The following is an 18,140-nucleotide window of genomic DNA, read 5'->3' as shown; positions in this document are numbered from 1 at the left end:
ACCTGCTGCCGTGCAGGTGTACTTCTGTATCTTACCTCGCGTCGCACCCTCTCACCTTCAGGCCGTATGTTGCTCAGACGGTCCTGGAACTCCAAGCTGGACACGGACACGAATACCTAGGAGAAAGGAGATGATGTGAGAACCATCCTTCCTCACGTCGACTGACACGTCCTACCGGACCGAGGAATAGATTTGAGTTTTAAGTGAAGATCATCACTGGCACTTTTGGCCTCAGATCCCGAGTTTTCACCTATAGGTACCCGCGCACCAGGTGAAGACCGCACCGGGATGTAAGGTCACTGTCCGCCCAGAAGGAACATTGACAGAAAGAAACAAACAGACAGTGAGAGACAGTAAGTACAGATATTGCTCACCGTGTTCACTCTTGCTCTTCATCTGCTCACTTGCCTACAGGTCCCTGTAAGGAGATAACCAGACACCACAGCCGTGCAGGGCCTAAACCTGTGTCACACTACTACCCATACTATGACAACATCGCCCTCAACTTACAGTGTGTGTAGGGCGGCATGTATAACAAATAACCACTAAACTTTTGCCCTGCACAGAACAACAATCACAGACAGTAACGACACAAGAGTAAAACACGGTGCTGTCCCTTTAAAAGCTTGCTACCTGCCTAACTAGAGCTGGCCAACTCCTCTTCTTGGTGACTGGGAAATTATCTGTTATTTTAGTGGGAGCCTGACAGCTCTCCACGGGGGCTCCAGTGAGGGTGAGCACCGTACAGCAACTCACCGCTGGCTCAGGCTTTTGTTTGCCTAATACAGGGCATGGGAGGGGCTTGGGCTTAATGCCCAGAGTCCCCTTTATATGTTGCCTCAGACCTATGGGCCTGCCTAATGTAGGGGCTCACGTAGTAGCTTGGGCCTAATGCCCAGGGCCACTTTATACAGGGCTCAGCCCTATAGGCCTGCCTAGCCTTGGGGCTTAATGAATTGGGCCTAGTGCCCTCCTATATGTGTACAGGCAAAGGCCTGGCTTATGGCCACAAGCCTAGTGCCCGACTACTTTGTTCATTAGTGACCTGGGCCTAGTACCAAGGTCACTTGCACCTATTTGGGGCAATTAATCCCTATAGGACCTAATGCCCTTTACTGCACCCAGGCTTTGTGCCCGCCTATGTGCCCACAGGCCTAATGCCTGATAGTGCCCCACGGGCCTAGTGCCCGACAACCCTGGTGGTCTAGGTAGGGCTATATAGTAGGCCTCACAGAGGGCCTACATGCTAGAGGCTGTGGGGGGAGCTTCGTTAGCTCTTAGGTCTGATGAGTCATGGTTCCAGTTGTTTCAGGCTGATGGTAAAGTTCGGGAATGGCGCAGACCCCATGAGGCCAGGGACTCCAGTTGTCAATAAGGCACCGTGCAGGCTGGTGGTGGTTCTATAATAGTGTGGGGTGTGTTCAAGTGGCATGGGTTGAGTCCACTGGTCCGCCTGAATATGTCATCGACTGGCGATCGCTACGTTGCATTGCCTGAAGACCATTAGCAGCCCTTCATGGACTTCATGTATCCCCACAACTATGGAATATTCCAGCAGGATAATGCAGCATGTCATCAGTCCTAAATTGTCCAGAATTGGTACGAGGAGCATTCCGGAGAGTTCTTATGAATGGTGTGACGACCACATTTGCCTGACATTAACCCAATTGAGTATTTATGGGACTGGGTGGAGAGGTCCATTCACACCCAAGGTCCTGCACTTACAAATATCAGGGAGTTGTGGGAAGCTCTCCAGATGGCATGGGTCAAAATCTCTCCAGATGTCTTGTGTACACTTATGCAATCAATGCCACGTCGACTTTTGGCGCTTCAGTGTATAGTTTGAAGTTGCCAATTTCTTACTAAACGAAAGCATACGCCCAACTTGGTATCAGCTCCGAATCTGTAATTTAGCTGATCTGTAATAATTTTTTATTTACTAGCAGAATTCATGTATTTCTTTTATGTAGTATGGGGTTCGAGATACGCCTGAGGTGAGGCGGGCACATCTATTTGTGCATACAGTATGTCTTTTTAAGGAAGGGGAGCACATCATAAACTGCCCAGAGGGAGAGTAACTTTACATCAGACATGAACGTGATGAAATGATTACGAAATTACCGATTCTTAAAAAAAAAAACAGATGTGTAATATGTAAATTAGATTGTTTAATAAAAATAATTTTAATAATAATATTTGCAAACCATTTCCAAATAAAGCATAAGGCTGCATGAATCATACAGCTAAAATTAATATAATTATATTGTTAATTCATTAATTATCATTTTTATTTAAAGAAAACAGTATCTATGTTTAGTCAATCCTATTTTTCCATTCAAACCCCTACACTGGTATTTCAAATGACTGTTATCAAGGATTCTGCTGCTTTCTCATGGAAAAAATAAGCACATATAAAAGTACTTTGTAAATTACAGTATCTATTGATGAGCTGGAGATTGGAGCATGTTATGGTTTAGGATTCGTGTCTCGGCTGTCCTCTGTGTCTGTTCATTCCAACCATATTGCACCACCAGCAGCTGCACAGAAATACCAGTCACCAATTATAGGTTTATTGCTGGCAGCTGATAATGCTGATGTCCCTCGGTAGCCACACACACCTCCTCACGAATACCAGAGGCGGGCGTAACTTCATCCCAGTCAGCTGGAGGCAAGTTAGTTGTTGCCCCCTCTTCCATGCTGATTATTCAACTTTGTAAAATGAGCCACATCCCTGTGAAAATTTGCTGTATCATGCCACTCAGAACCCCCCATCCATTTACAAATTGTTTCCCTCTAACATGTTACCGCTTGTGTTCACCCATTGATGTAGATCCATGTGACTTTGGACTGTTAATTTGACGCATGCACAGAGTGATATCTGAGAAAATTACATATGTGCAGTTGTGTAAATATCGCTCATTTCATCTGCAATCTTTGTGACAGCCAGACAATACAGAGAGCATTTTAATGACCACCTTATAATGCAGAGAGCATCGCAATGCCTGCCATATAATTCAAAGACCATCAGTGCTCACCATTTAATGCAGAGAGTTGCAGTGCCACCGTATAATGCAGTGTGTCACAGTACCCACCATATAATTCATAGCATCACTGTGCCCTCCATGCAATACCGAAAATTTGCAGTGCCCACCACACAATACAGAGATTGTTGCAGTGAAGCAGAGTGTTGTAGTGACTGCCATATAATGCATAGAGTGTTGCAGTGACTGCCATATAATGCAGAGTGCTGTAGTGCCCTTCATATAATACAGAGTGTCCAGCAGGAGGATATGTCTCTCAGAGTAATAGCCCTGGCTCCTCTGTGCCTGTGGCTGCAGGGAGCCCTGAACGTCTGCAGCAGCTCCTCCCTGTGATGTCACAGCTGATTCCGGAACATGGAATCTGTGGTGCTTCTGATGCACGTTGTCTACAGCTGCCACCGCTGGGTCAGTCAGCTGAATGCCAGGCAAACAGCTGCACTGTGCCCGGTGGGCCAGTTGACCCTGGCTGCAAGGGAGAAGTGTGGGGGTATCGGCAGCTGTGGACAGTTATTGTTAGGGAACAGAGGAAGCTGGCAGGACAATGGAGGAATGGTGCCCCCTTTAGCAATCAGTAATGCGCAGCAGAAGCATTCATACTTATTTACCCAAATGTCCAGGAGACTGAGAAATTTTGGTGAGCTTTTCAGAACTACCAAGAGAGTGTAGTAAACTCCACGCCCACTTTCCGAGTCCTGGGGCTTAATAACCTGATTCGTATTTAATCGTATTATGGTCAGTGCCATAGCAGTCTTCTCCCCTGAGCGCGTGGCTTCAGGACTCCGGTCGATGGGGAGTAGCGGGAAAGACACATCGAGCGGCTGTACAGACTGCATAGTGTTGGCGTCTCTGCAGCTGTGAAACTGGCTTCAGGATGCTGTTCTGTTCCAGGACTTTTGTGGGTTTCCAAGGGATTCCAGCCTTGGACTGACCAGTTTGGGGCTGGTTAACGTTATGACAGGGGGACCCCACGATGTGTGTCTCCCAGCGATAGCATTACCCCTCTGACTTGTTCAACACGGTGCTGGTCTTGGGAAATAGGGGGAACCCCTCACCTTTTTTCCCTGATTTTCCAAGACCAGGCCAGGCTGAGAGGTCCGTGGCTAGTCATTGTTTTTTTTTCTTGGGGAAGGGGGGGGACGGTACACCTTTTTTTTTTTTTTTTTTTTTTTAAATTTGACTATGAGGTGGTCAGAATTGACTGAAAATGAATATTATTGATGTTAATAATACTGTAGGAACAGACACAGGTCCAAATTACATGATTTTAGCTTCTTTTTGTAAAGAAAACCAAAATGTGACAAAGGTTTAGAAGCAAAGCACGCACATTTATCCAGAGCCACGGACCTGCAAATTTAGGAGCAAAGGTGATTCCCAACACAATGGACTGGGCATGCGGTTTGCAGTGCAGGAGGCAGACAAGCAGGAGCGCCTACACACATAAAGATGTATTGCAGGTCCACAGATTTTACAGTGTATGTTGTTTCATATTTAGGGCGGTATTCATTAGTTTCGCACCCGCGATGCTATTTCGCCTGCAGGACGTAAGGTACATAAGGGGTGTCAATTTCTTCTAAACAGCGTCTTTGCACAAGTGGTGAAGAAGAATAACATTAAGCAGTTTTTTGTTTGAGAAAATAAGTTGTCCTGTCAAATTTGGGGTACTTGAAAATGGGTGTAAGCATGGTTTAAAGTCGCTAAAGTAAAAAGGTGCGTACACACGGGACGACTGCACGACGATCAGATAACGATCGTTATCTGATTGTTCTGCATGTGTTGGATGATCGTTATCAAACATCCAAAAAATGCATTAACCTATAACGACCCGCGATTAAAGATCGCAGGTCCCTATAGTAAACAGGCTAACATGGTTGAAATCGACCATGTTTGCCCGGGCGATGGTCGATAACGACCATTCGTGCCTGCGCGTCGACCATCGTTTGATCGTTTGCAGGGGCCAGAAACTGGACGATTTGAACGATAACGATAGGATCGTTATCATTGAAATCGGCCACTTTATCTGACCGTGTGTATGCAGCTTAAAGTTTTAAAAAACGCACCTGAAGCAAGCACCTGCAAACAAAAAAACCCTCACCCCTCCTTGCAGAACCCCCAAAACTCTATTTATTTAGTTTTTAAGTTTGTACCCCCAGTTTGCACTTTTTCTAAGTATTCTTTTGGGGTGTTCCTCTATTTTTTAAGTTTTTTTTTTTACGCAGTTATTCTTTGGGGGCTGTCCCAAGGGTGCTGAGTGGTTTCCCCACATTTGCACCCCAAAATAGCGATTTTGCACTTTTTTTCTCCATGTATTCATAGGCGAATCTTTTTCACCTATTACATTGCATTGCGTTTCGCCTACACGAAATGCGGATGTAATTGAATACGGCGATACTTTTCCGACAGACGAAAAGTCGCAATCGGCGACACTTTTTCGCGGATCTCGGCTTTTCGCTTCTAATTGAATGCGGACCTTAGTGCCAAATTTACACGTACCCCTCTCTACAGCTCATAGGTGTAACAAACGCATTTATTGCTCTCTGCAAATTGAATTTACTCATTGTAGTTTAGGATTTTATGCAGAAGATTTTAAAATATAAGTGTTCTAGTTCTCCAGCCCTGTGACACGCTGCCTGAGAGACAATTAACATGAAAATCGCTCCTATTATTATTATGTTTTTGTACTACCTTACTGTAGCTGCTGTGCTGGGCGCTGTATGGGAGCTGGCAGGGAGAAACATGTTGTCTCAGATAATTGTAGCTATTTGTTATTGCTATTAACGCTGTCTGTGCTCCTCATATACACAATGCCATGAGGATTTGAATGATTGCAATAAGAAAAGAGATGGTTTAAACCTCTTGATGGGGGCTGGCGTGGGCGCTGATCCCTGGTTTGCAATCGGCCTATGGCAGTGCGGGGGTGTGTCTGTTATAGTTTATTTAATGTTTGGGCTGTGTGCCAAGACCTCTTTGCTCCTGTCTTCTGACAGAGGTAAGTGTATCCCAGTGACGGCTTTGTATCTTACTGTTGTGCTGCTTTTCTCTGCTGTCCCTGTGCTCTTTTCCTTCAGGCTTTTTATTTTTCTCTCCTACCCTACCTTTATTCTTCCCTAGTCCTTTTAACCCTTCCCTAGTCCCTTTAACCCATACTGGTACAGAGATCGATTAGCTGCGCTGGGTTTTGCCTATCTCCTTAGGATACAGTTGACACATTTTGCTCTGTCATAGTGGAGTCTATAGCTGTTCGTAAGGTATGTAGTCAGGAAGCCGGCAGTCGAAATGCCGACCGCCGGCTTCCTGACTGCGAAATACCGGCATGGGACTAATGATAGGCGTCTAAGTCCCGCCTGGCAAACCGAATGTTGGTAAGCCAGGCGTCGGGACCTGTTAGCCACGCGGGTGTGTGTGTCTGTGTGTGTGTGTGAGGATTAGGCTAGGGGAAGGGGGAGGTTAAAGTCAGGCACCCCCCCGGAAGGTTAGGTTTAGGGAGCGGGGAGGGGGGGGTTAGGTTTAGGCAACCTTGGGGGGGGGGGGGGGTTAGGGTTAGACATCCCTGGGGCCTGGGGGGGAGGTTACGGTTAGGAACCCCTAAGGGAGGGTTAGGGTTGGGGGGAGGGAGAGGGGAGGGGAGGGTTGCCTGTAGGGTTATACCCATGGGCAGAGTTTCTTGTTGGAAGCTGAAAAGGGCCATGACCGGGGTATGTAAGCCTCACCATTTGATTTGTTTGTCATCAGAGATTAGGCAGGACTTGTCTGTTTGGCTCTCGTTTCTTAAGGAGTTTAATGATGTTCGGTTGTGGATTGCCCTGGTCGCTGACAATTTTGCAGTTGTCCACAGACGCAGCATGTTCTACAGGGTCCAGCTGGTACCTCAGTGGTGCCTGGCTCCCTGGTCTGAGGAATGGGCATTGACTGGTCTGACGAAATATCTTCTTCTCGAACTCTTTCCCATAATGGTCACCCTGGAAATCTGGGTCAATCAGTTGTGCAATCACAGCATGGTGCCAAAAGGGAGGTGGAAAAGAAATAATGTACCAGGCATTAATGTATAACTAGAGAAGTGCGGGTCTGGTTCTCAGACAACCGACAACAACCGAATTTCGGGGTTCCGAGTCAAACAGGGTCCCAGCGGATCTTCCCATAGTTCGGAGCTCGGATTTGAAAAACGAACTCTGGTTTTGGATGGCATGCTAATAGGTCAAAATTACGTCATTTTAGTTGTTTTTTTTATTTTTTAAAAATACAGATACAAAACCAAAAAACGAAGATGAATCTGGAACCAAAACATGTGAGGGTGGTTTTGCGAAACCAAAACATGAAGATGAATCTGGATCCAAAACACGGGGGCGACGCACATCTCTATTCATAACCGTGTCCAACTCTAATAAAAAAAAATAACAAATGTCCAAAAATTTCAGCTCACCTCAAAATATCCCCTCCACACACACAAAGCATACAGGACAGTATATATAAATGAATGAAACCATGAATGTACAAAACACCTGTGTTCACAAAATGTATATGATTTAACGAAAAATACATATACAATGCAGGTAGTTTGCCAGTAAATATAGACCATTTCTCCTACAGTATAGATTAGTGGTTTGAGCTCATGTCACTGATAGTACATCCCACTCTAAGGGGTATATGTACTAAAGTGCGGGTTTTTAGAAGTGGAGATGTTGCATTTGGCAACCAATCAGATTCTACTTATCATTTATCTAGCGCCTTCTTGAAGATAATAGTTAGAATGTGATTGGTTGCTATGGGCAACAACTCCACTTCTAAAAACCTGCACTTTAGTAAATATATACTCCTCTTTTGAAGTCGCTGTAGAAGTTACCCTGTAAATAATATTTGCATCGGCCTATGGCAGTGCGGGGGTGTGTCTGTTATAGTTTATTTAATGTTTGGGCTGTGTGCCAAGACCTCTTTGCTCCTGTCTTCTGACAGAGGTAAGTGTATCCCAGTGACGGCTTTGTATCTTACTGTTGTGCTGCTTTTCTCTGCTGTCCCTGTGCTCTTTTCCTTCAGGCTTTTTATTTTACTCTCCTACCCTACCTTTATTCTTCCCTAGTCCTTTTAACCCTTCCCTAGTCCCTTTAACCCATACTGGTACAGAGATCGATTAGCTGCGCTGGGTTTTGCCTATCTCCTTAGGATACAGTTGACACATTTTGCTCTGTCATAGTGGAGTCTATAGCTGTTCGTAAGGTATGTAGTCAGGAAGCCGGCAGTCGAAATGCCGACCGCCGGCTTCCTGACTGCGAAATACCGGCATGGGACTAATGATAGGCGTCTAAGTCCCGCCTGGCAAACCGAATGTTGGTAAGCCAGGCGTCGGGACCTGTTAGCCACGCGGGTGTGTGTGTGTGTGTGTGAGGATTAGGCTAGGGGAAGGGGGAGGTTAAAGTCAGGCACCCCCCCGGAAGGTTAGGTTTAGGGAGCGGGGAGGGGGGGTTAGGTTTAGGCAACCTTGGGGGGGGGGGGGGTGTTAGGGTTAGACATCCCTGGGGCCTGGGGGGGAGGTTACGGTTAGGAACCCCTAAGGGAGGGTTAGGGTTGGGGGGGAGGGAGAGGGGAGGGGAGGGTTGCCTATAGGGTTATACCCATGGGCAGAGTTTCTTGTTGGAAGCTGAAAAGGGCCATGACCGGGGTATGTAAGCCTCACCATTTGATTTGTTGTCATCAGAGATTAGGCAGGACTTGTCTGTTTGGCTCTCGTTTCTTAAGGAGTTTAATGATGTTCGGTTGTGGATTGCCCTGGTTGCTGACAATTTTGCAGTTGTCCACAGACGCAGCATGTTCTACAGGGTCCAGCTGGTACCTCAGTGGTGCCTGGCTCCCTGGTCTGAGGAATGGGCATTGACTGGTCTGACGAAATATCTTCTTCTCGAACTCTTTCCCATAATGGTCACCCTGGAAATCTGGGTCAATCAGTTGTGCAATCACAGCATGGTGCCAAAAGGGAGGTGGAAAAGAAATAATGTACCAGGCATTAATGTATAACTAGAGAAGTGCGGGTCTGGTTCTCAGACAACCGACAACAACCGAATTTCGGGGTTCCGAGTTGAACAGGGTCCCAGCGGATCTTCCCATAGTTCGGAGCTCGGATTTGAAAAACGAACTCTGGTTTTGGATGGCATGCTAATAGGTCAAAATTACGTCATTTTAGTTGTTTTTTTTATTTTTTAAAAATACAGATACAAAACAAAAAAACGAAGATGAATCTGGAACCAAAACATGTGAGGGTGGTTTTGCGAAACCAAAACATGAAGATGAATCTGGATCCAAAACACGGGGGCGGCGCACATCTCTATTCATAACCGTGTCCAACTCTAATAAAAAAAAATAACAAATGTCCAAAAATTTCAGCTCACCTCAAAATATCCCCTCCACACACACAAAGCATACAGGACAGTATATATAAATGAATGAAACCATGAATGTACAAAACACCTGTGTTCACAAAATGTATATGATTTAACGAAAAATACATATACAATGCAGGTAGTTTGCCAGTAAATATAGACCATTTCTCCTACAGTATAGATTAGTGGTTTGAGCTCATGTCACTGATAGTACATCCCACTCTAAGGGGTATATGTACTAAAGTGCGGGTTTTTAGAAGTGGAGATGTTGCATTTGGCAACCAATCAGATTCTACTTATCATTTATCTAGCGCCTTCTTGAAGATAATAGTTAGAATGTGATTGGTTGCTATGGGCAACAACTCCACTTCTAAAAACCTGCACTTTAGTAAATATACTCCTCTTTTGAAGTCGCTGTAGAAGTTACCCTGTAAATAATATTTGCATCGGCGTCTGATGTTAGATTATAGTTTATACGATATGAAAATGGTAATGAGAATTACACGGACATCATCTTATGCTCCATACTAAGAGTCGTGTCATGGAAATGGCGAGTGACAGCTACGTGTAATTTCTTCTACTCACACAGAAGGTTATTGCTAACAAAATAACATAACGACATGGGACTACAGGAACCAATCTGGCTGCTCAGCGCCGTCACTAACCACATCTATATTGAAATTGTTCTATTCACAGAACCTGTAATTAGGAAAAAAAACATCATTTAGAAAATGTTAAGTTGGGAAGATTTGTGCCGTGACTGTGCTTTCATTTAATCTCCAAAGCAGGATTCTTGTCATGTCCAAAGACTAAGCAGAACACCACGGTGAGTTAGGGAATTTTATTTCAGATCTCAGTAATGTAACAACCTAGAAGATCATTCACATCCGTGTCCTCTGCCTGTTTAGCACCATATGTTGGGTTACTGTATATCTCCACTGCTGTTTTGAATACTTTCAGGCAGCATTACCATGGGAGCATGTCTGCCAGAATCTACAGCAGACGCCATTGCTCCTAGGGCACATGCACAGTAGCCGCCCGTAGAGGCCAAGCTGTACTCTCTAGTGGCGGTCTCAATGCTCATGTGTGGTGACCGGCGCTAGGCAAAGTATGGTAAGCAGGAGGGGATCTAATTGTACACTAGTGGTGATTTGATTAGTGCCATCCATACTTCTTCTCATATGCAACAGCCATGTTATTACTATTAGTTGTGGTGAGAATCCTAGATATGGGTTATAGCCTGGCAGCCATCTTTTTGTTGCTGCTCAGTTCCCAACCTGAAATGCTCATTTCACACAGACCTGATCTGACAAAGAACCATCAGATTCTGAGCAAAAAAGAGCAAATTCACTTCTGTGCATTCACTAAATGCTAAAATGCTGGGCGCAGGGCGTTGGGCAGGCCTGGAGAGGAGAGGCTGTGTGGAGACAGAGAGCTGGGTAAGGCTGGCTTGTGGAGAGCTGGGCGCAGGGCGTTGGGCAGGCCTGGAGAGGAGAGGCTGTGTGGAGACAGAGAGCTGGGAGGGGCTGGCTTGTGGAGAGCTGGGCGCAGGGTGCTGGGCAGGCCTGGAGAGGAGAGGCTGTGTGGAGACAGAGCTGGGAGGGGCTGGTTTGTGGAGAGCTGGGCGTAGGGCGTTGGGCAGGCCTGGAGAGGAGAGGCTGTGTGGAGACAGAGCTGGGAGAGGCTGGCTTGTGGAGAGCTGGGCGCAGGGTGCTGGGCAGGCCTGGCGAGGAGAGGCTGTGTGGAGACAGAGCTGGGAGAGGCTGGCTTGTGGAGAGCTGGGCAGGCCTGGAGAGGAGAGGCTGTGTGTAAAGAGAGCGTTTATAGAGCGTGTCAATGTGGTCTTATGAGGAGGTCCGTGAGCTCTTAAGCATCAGGGGTGAGGAAGAAATTAGGAGACAAATAACGGGCGCAGTAAAGGATGCCCATGTGTATCACAACATGATCCTGGCAACAAGGGGAATAAAAAGGTCCCAGCAGCAAGTCGTGAAGAAGTTAAAGTCTCTGCACAAGATGTTTACGAAGGTCCATGACCATAACTGAAACAAAAGCGGAGCAAAAAGGATGGAATGGCGGTATTATGAGCTTTGTTACAGTGTATTAGGTAACTGCGCGCTTACGAATCCTGTCAGCTTGTCGTCATTCATTTCTGCTGCCAGTAGTCCCACGTCTGTCCAGCCAGGCCACTCAACAAAGCCAACCCACTACCCATTCCTGCCCTGCATCACCCCTGCTGATTGATGACCATCATGACATCATCAACCCAGATACCTCTGCTGATGAGATGACCCACAGCATTGACATAGAGGAATCACAGACCACCCTGACACAGACCACGCTGAAGTCACAGGCTACCAAGACCCCCTAGTTGCACAAAAACAGTAAGTATTCATTAAACACACAACCCTCAGGTCGTTCTTTCATTACAACTTAAAATATCTTAAAATACAACTTCTAATATTGTTTGAATGTAAACTCTTTGGTGCACCCAGGGGAACCAAAAGCTCTAAGCAGCAGGTAGTCTTGAATCCTGACGTGGCACCTATGACACAGTGTATTTATGCATACCAGCTGTATGATCCACCATATTTTTTTATGAGCGCAAATATATTTTGTAAAAACACAGTATCTGTCGCAGTGGGTAGGTAGTGTGCAAGTGTGAGAATGCCACAAACACATGTATTCTAACACCTCGGCTATGTTTGTATATGGTAAGTGCGGATTCTAATGGGTTTTGTTGTTTTCCCCCTCTGCAGTTTAAACCGTTCCGTAAAGGAAGAAAAAACTCAACAACTCGGAAGAAATGGTGAAAGTGATGTCCAGCATCCTCGTGGAGCACCTGTGTGACACAGACAGTGCCATCTAGGCTCAGGAAGACACACGGCAGCAAATGATTCCTTCATGTAGAAAAGGAATGGCGGCAGTCCTTTGTCACACAGATCATGAGTATGCAACAATGCATTACACGAGAGTCCCAGAACATACAAATGGTGTTTCTGGAGCGTTTATTTACCAAAACACAAAAGAACCCCAAACAGAAAGTGCACCAGGCCCCACCCTTACATATCCCCATTATAATAGAGGGCATGCTTATTACGATCCTCCTGTAACACCATCAAATCTGAAAAGTGGTGACTACCCTATCTATAGGCAACTGTCTTAATCCTGTCAAAAAAGTTCTTGTCTGTGTATTTGGCACTATATATATATATATATATATATATATATATAAAAAAAACAGAAAACCCAGCACTCACAATGATGTATAAATAAGTAAATAAATAATGGGAATTTAGTTCATGGATTGATCAATGCATTTAAGCCCGCAGCCCACATCACGGGACCCCACTTTCTGCAGGTCCTACACTATCCGTCACACTGATGGAAACCTGTTAGCTGCTATCACATAGTTTAGACTGAAAAAATGTTACCTGGTTTAAAGCTCCAGGAATGATGATGTTCGTCCATGCAAGATGACGTTTTGCCTCTTTCTGAGTTCTGTTTTTTTGGAGGGAAAAATCCGAACTCAACGTGCAAACTCGAACCTATCCGAGCCTGCACATCCCTAATATATATATATATATATATATATATATATATATATACAGTCAGGTCCATAAATATTGGGACATTGACAGAAATTTCAGATTTTGGCCTCTATTCACCACCACAATGGTTTTGAAATGAAACAAACAAGATGTGCTTTAACTGCAGACTTTCAGATTTAATTTGAGGGTAATTACATCCAAATCGGGTGAACGGTGTAGGAATTACAACAGTTTCAATGTGTGCCTCCCACTTTTTAAGGGGCCAAAAGTAATGGGACTATCAACTCAAAAGCTATTTCATGGACAGGTGTGGGCTATTCCCTCGTTATTTCATTATCAATTAAGCAGGTAAAAGGTCTGGAGTTGATTCTAGGTGTGATATTTGCATTTGGAATCAGTTGCTGTCAACTCTCAATATGAGATCCAAAGAGCTGTCACTATCAGTGAAGCAAGCCATCATTAGGCTGAAAAATCAAAACAAACCCATCAGAGAGATAGCAAAAACATTAGGTGTGGCCAAATCAACTGTTTGGAACATTCTTAAAAAGAAAGAATGCACCAGAGAGCTCAGCAACACCAAAAGACCCGGAAGACCACGGAAAACAACTGTGGTGGATGACAAAAGAATTATTTCCCTGGTGAAGAAAAACCCCTTCACAACAGTTGGCCAAATCAAGAACACTCTCCAGGAGGTAGATGTATATGTGTCAAAGTCAACAATCAAGAGAAAACTTCACAAGAGTGAATATAGAGGGTTCACCACAAGATGCAAACCATTGGTGAGCCACAAAAACAGGAAGACCAGATTAGAGTTTGCCAAACAACATCTAAAAAAGCCATTACAGTTCTGGAACAACATCCTATGGACAGATGAGACAAAGATCAACTTGTACCAGAGTGATGGGAAGAGAAGAGTATGGAGAAGGAAAGGAACTGCTCATGATCCAAAACATACCACCTCATCATTGGTGGTGGTAGTGTCATGGCGTGGGCATGTATGGCTGCCAATGGAACTGGTTCCCTTGTACTTATTGATGATGTGACTGCTGACAAAAGCAGCAGAATGAATTCTGAAGTGTTTCGGGCAATATTATATGCTCATATTCAGTCAAATGCTTCAGAACTCATTGGACGGCGCTTCACAGTGCAGATGGACAATGACCCGAAGCATTCTGCAAAAGCAACCAAAGAGTTTTTTAAGGCTAAAAAGTGGAATGTTATGCAATGGCCAAGTCAATCCCCTGACCTGAATCCGATTGAGCATGCATTTCACTTGATGAAGACAAAACTGAAGGGAAAATGCCCCAAGAACAAGCAGGAACTGAAGACATTTGCAGTAGAGGCCTGGCAGAGCATCACCAGGGATGAAACCCAGCGTCTGGTGATGTCTATGTGTTCCAGACTTCAGGCTGTAATTGCCTGCAAAGGATTTGCAACAAAGTATTAAAAAGTGAAAGATAAATTTAGGATTGTTTAGTTTGTTCCATTACTTTTGGCCCCTTAAAAAGTGGGAGGCGCATATAGAAACCGTTGTAATTCCTACACCGTTCACCTGATTTGGATGTAATTACCCTCAAATTAAATCTGAAAGTCTGCAGGTAAAGCACATCTTGTTTGTTTCATTTCAAAGCCATTGTGGTGAATAGAGGCCAAAATATGAAAATTCTGTCAATGTCCCAATATTTATGGACCTGACTGTATATGTATATAATATATATATATATATTTATTTATATATATAATGTAAAAACGCCGGCACTCCACACTAACAGAATATTTGTCCGGGTGCCCTCTAATGGTCAAAAGCGGCCAAATATACAAAAGAAACTCAGCGGCACTCGCAGGACTGATGTAAATGAGACTCACAACTCCAGAGGGTCATTGTTCAACGTTTCAGTCTGACGACTTTTATCAAGAACAGAAAAAAAGTGATACAGTACATACCTATATACCAAGTGACATCACCTAATACAAGCCTGCAGTCTTCCCAGCGCCGTCCGCCGAGTGAGTGACGTCACAGGAGCGGGACCGGCGCACCCGTCATGATGCGGCTACTGGGAGCATCGTTGTCATGGTGAAATACCATGGCAACCCGGCTCTACCATGTACATGCATGTGTATAACGGCTGTAAGCCTCCCCATACTCCATGAACAACACTTCCGGGGTAGAGGATACAGCATGCGCTGTGCAGATGTAAACATGACAATAGACATAATATGACATAAGTCATAAACAAACACGATAAATACATGAAAATCAACAATCGCTGTGGGAAATGCGGGCAGGTAGGTAAGTGTGGTAAGCGGCAGAATAAAAAGGTGGACATCTGGGACACAAATACCAAATGGTGAAAAAAAATATAAAAGACTATTAGGGGAATTCAATATGGAGCGAAAACTCAGTTTTTTGCGTTAATATCGCACCTATGACGTCATTATCGCAGGTTTTAGTTTTACACTGTATTCAATTTCAAAGACTTCGCAGGTTCGAAAAGTCTTTGAAAAAAAACGGGGATAACGATTCACCACTGAATAGGTGGTGAAAAAATGTGCAGAATTGGGGTTTAGGGGTGCAGGCTTAAAAAAAATAGCCTGCACCCCTGGGAATGACATTTAAAAAATAACTGTCAAAAAAAGTTTTTAAAAAAAATAGGGACACCCCAAAAAATGATTTTAAAAATTGGGGTGAAAAAAAAAAAATGGGAAAAAATTGTTTAACAATAGGGAAATAGGTTCAGGGCTATTCTGCAAGTATGCGGCAGGTGTTTTCTAGAATAGATTTATAGCGGCAGGTGCACAATTGCAGAATTTTTAAAAACTTACTTTAGGGACATCAAAATATGCTAGTACCCATTTTCATGTACCCCAAATTTGATGGGACCACTTAAAAAAACAAAAAAAATAACCTAAGTGCTCTTCTGCATCACTTCTTCAATGTCGGGAAAAAACACCTGCTGCGGCTATTTAAATCCCCGACTTTCATTTACAGGCTAAAACGGGGGTACCCATAGTGATCCCCTATGTTTTTACAACTTTAGGGGGTCCTACAATTTTTTTAAGGAAAATTTCGTAACTTTACGCAAATCCCACTTCGCCGGCTCCCGTTTTCGTTAGTTTCATATTGAATATGGGGATAAGCGTGCGCGCGCCCGATACTTTATCCCAGGTAAAAGCTCCGATATGAAACGTAATCTTCGACAGCGAAGTTTACGTTTCATATTGAATTCCCCTCTATGTGTGAAACAACACCATAATCTAATGAAAAAAGGGGATTGAAAGAAAAAAGGAATGGAAGAAAGAGGGCTGAATGATAAACACTGGCGACAATCTGTAAAGAATTAAGTATAAATAGCGCGATGCATGAATGACAGGTTCATGTAAATGAACACACAACCGGAGATGTCTGAAATATTCAGGTACCACTGTACATATAGGTATAAATAATAATACATGAATGACTAGGGCAGGGGTTCCCAACCATGGTCCTCAAGGCACACTAACAGTCCAGGTTTTAAGGATAGCCATAGTTGAGCACAGGTGACTTAATTAGTACCTCAGTTATCTTGATTTAACCATCTGTGGTTAAGCATGGATATTACTAAAACCAGGACTGTTAGTGTGCCTTGAGGACTGAAGTTGGGAATCACTGGACTAGGGTGACAACAAGGATAAGAGGGATAGACAGTCATGCTGGCAAACTGTGCCGTGGGTAATGCCCTGTCAAGTAAATAATGACAAAGTACACTGTAGAAATAGGCAATGTGTGCCCAGGGACTCATGTGCCACCTGCTGTAAAAAACACAGAAAAAAGATAAATCCAGAGAATATGCAAATGAGTAGCAGGAATGGGCAGAAATAAAGGGGGTGGACACGTCAGACCTAGCGCAGCCAAGAATATTCACAAGTTACAGCACCAGGTATTCCAAGGGGGTCTCCCACCCAAGTTCTGGCCTGGCCTACACTGCTTAGCTTCAAAGATCTAACGGTATAAGGCATGTCCAGGGTAGTATGGCTGTAGCAAGAATTTATGTAATCCAGTATGTAGTGCTCCCACCGTTCCACCAACCAAGACCAGAAAAACATACAGATATAAGGAATAGATTTAGTATAGACATAATATAGTAGAACTCAAAGTAAAGAAAATGAATAAAAACGAAAGATGAAAAAACATTCCTTTAAACCAGGGATCAATGAAAAACTGATGGGGGTAACCAATACTCAGTATGTGTGTATAGAGCAAATGCGCTAAAACAGAAAAAAGTCTCTTAATTAAAAAAAGCATGAAAAAGATAATTGTTCATTGAGACCAAATGGGGATATACTGTAGTGTTCATTTTGTGAATCCAAAAAGTCCGAAGCTGCAAAAGTCTTTTTTCTCTGTCACCTCCCCTCTTATTTGGAGGAACATGGTCAATAATCTTATATACCAGGGTAGACAATGGATGCCGAAAGTTTTTGAAGTGACGTGGCTACTGGCTGGTCTATTTCCTTCCCATCTAATGCTTGTCTAATTGCCGTCCAATGTTGAGCCATTCTGATCCTGGCCGTGCAAGTGGTTTTCATGCAGAAATATATACAGAAACTGCAAAAATTCAAACTAACCAGTTTATTAAAAAAGAATAAACAAAACAATTTCAAAGAAAAACGTGTTTGTGTCCTCTGTAACATTGAGGGAATGTTTGCCACCAGGGTTTCACGGATGCGTTCTGCACTGGTGTTTAGTCCCGCAAAGTCCATCTGGGAGAAAATGCTCATACTGTATCTAACAGATATTGTGGAGAATACAAGAGGCAGCTACGACATTGGGCATTCATTTAAGGTCCACGTCGTTGCACTTCAATAAGCAGCGCCAACGTCCTTTTAAACACCCAAAAGCATTCTCCACGACCATCCGGGCAGAACTGAGGGTGTGGGTGAAGTTTACTTTGTGTGGTGACAACTGTACACATTGGGTGTAACCCAGGGGTGTTTCTAGAGAGGAGTGGGCCTGTGTGCAGTCTCCGACACGGGCCCCCTCCTCTCCTCCCGGCAGCGCACTGAGCTGTGCACGGCCAGCTCCGGAGTTATAGACTCTGGGCACTAGAGTGTGCCCAGAGTCTATAATGTATGCACAGGTCACCGGGAAAATGGCCACGGTGGCCATTTTCCCTGTACTGAGCATGCGCAAATGACGGGAAAATGGCCGC

The 18,140-nt window shown here is 44.3% G+C and overlaps 1 protein-coding gene across 2 annotated transcripts in view; it reads left to right on the top strand.

The window, feature by feature from the left end:
* NBAS (NBAS subunit of NRZ tethering complex) overlaps window positions 1-18,140 on the top strand; it is an 890,452-nt gene that overhangs the window by 851,254 nt on the left and 21,058 nt on the right. The window contains exon 53 of one of the 2 annotated variants that reach the window (XM_088451839.1): window positions 12,163-12,597. The exons of the other annotated variant lie outside the window; for it this stretch is intronic. The gene's annotated coding sequence lies outside the window, so the exon portion shown is untranslated. Of the gene's footprint in view, window positions 1-12,162; window positions 12,598-18,140 lie in introns of those variants that run through there. 2 annotated transcript variants of the gene reach the window in all.

Source organism: Taudactylus pleione, unplaced genomic scaffold, assembly GCF_031769625.1.
Source record: "Taudactylus pleione unplaced genomic scaffold, aTauple2 ptg000030l, whole genome shotgun sequence".
Lineage (NCBI taxonomy): Eukaryota > Metazoa > Chordata > Amphibia > Anura > Myobatrachidae > Taudactylus > Taudactylus pleione.
This window is presented reverse-complemented; position numbering and strand designations above follow the sequence as displayed.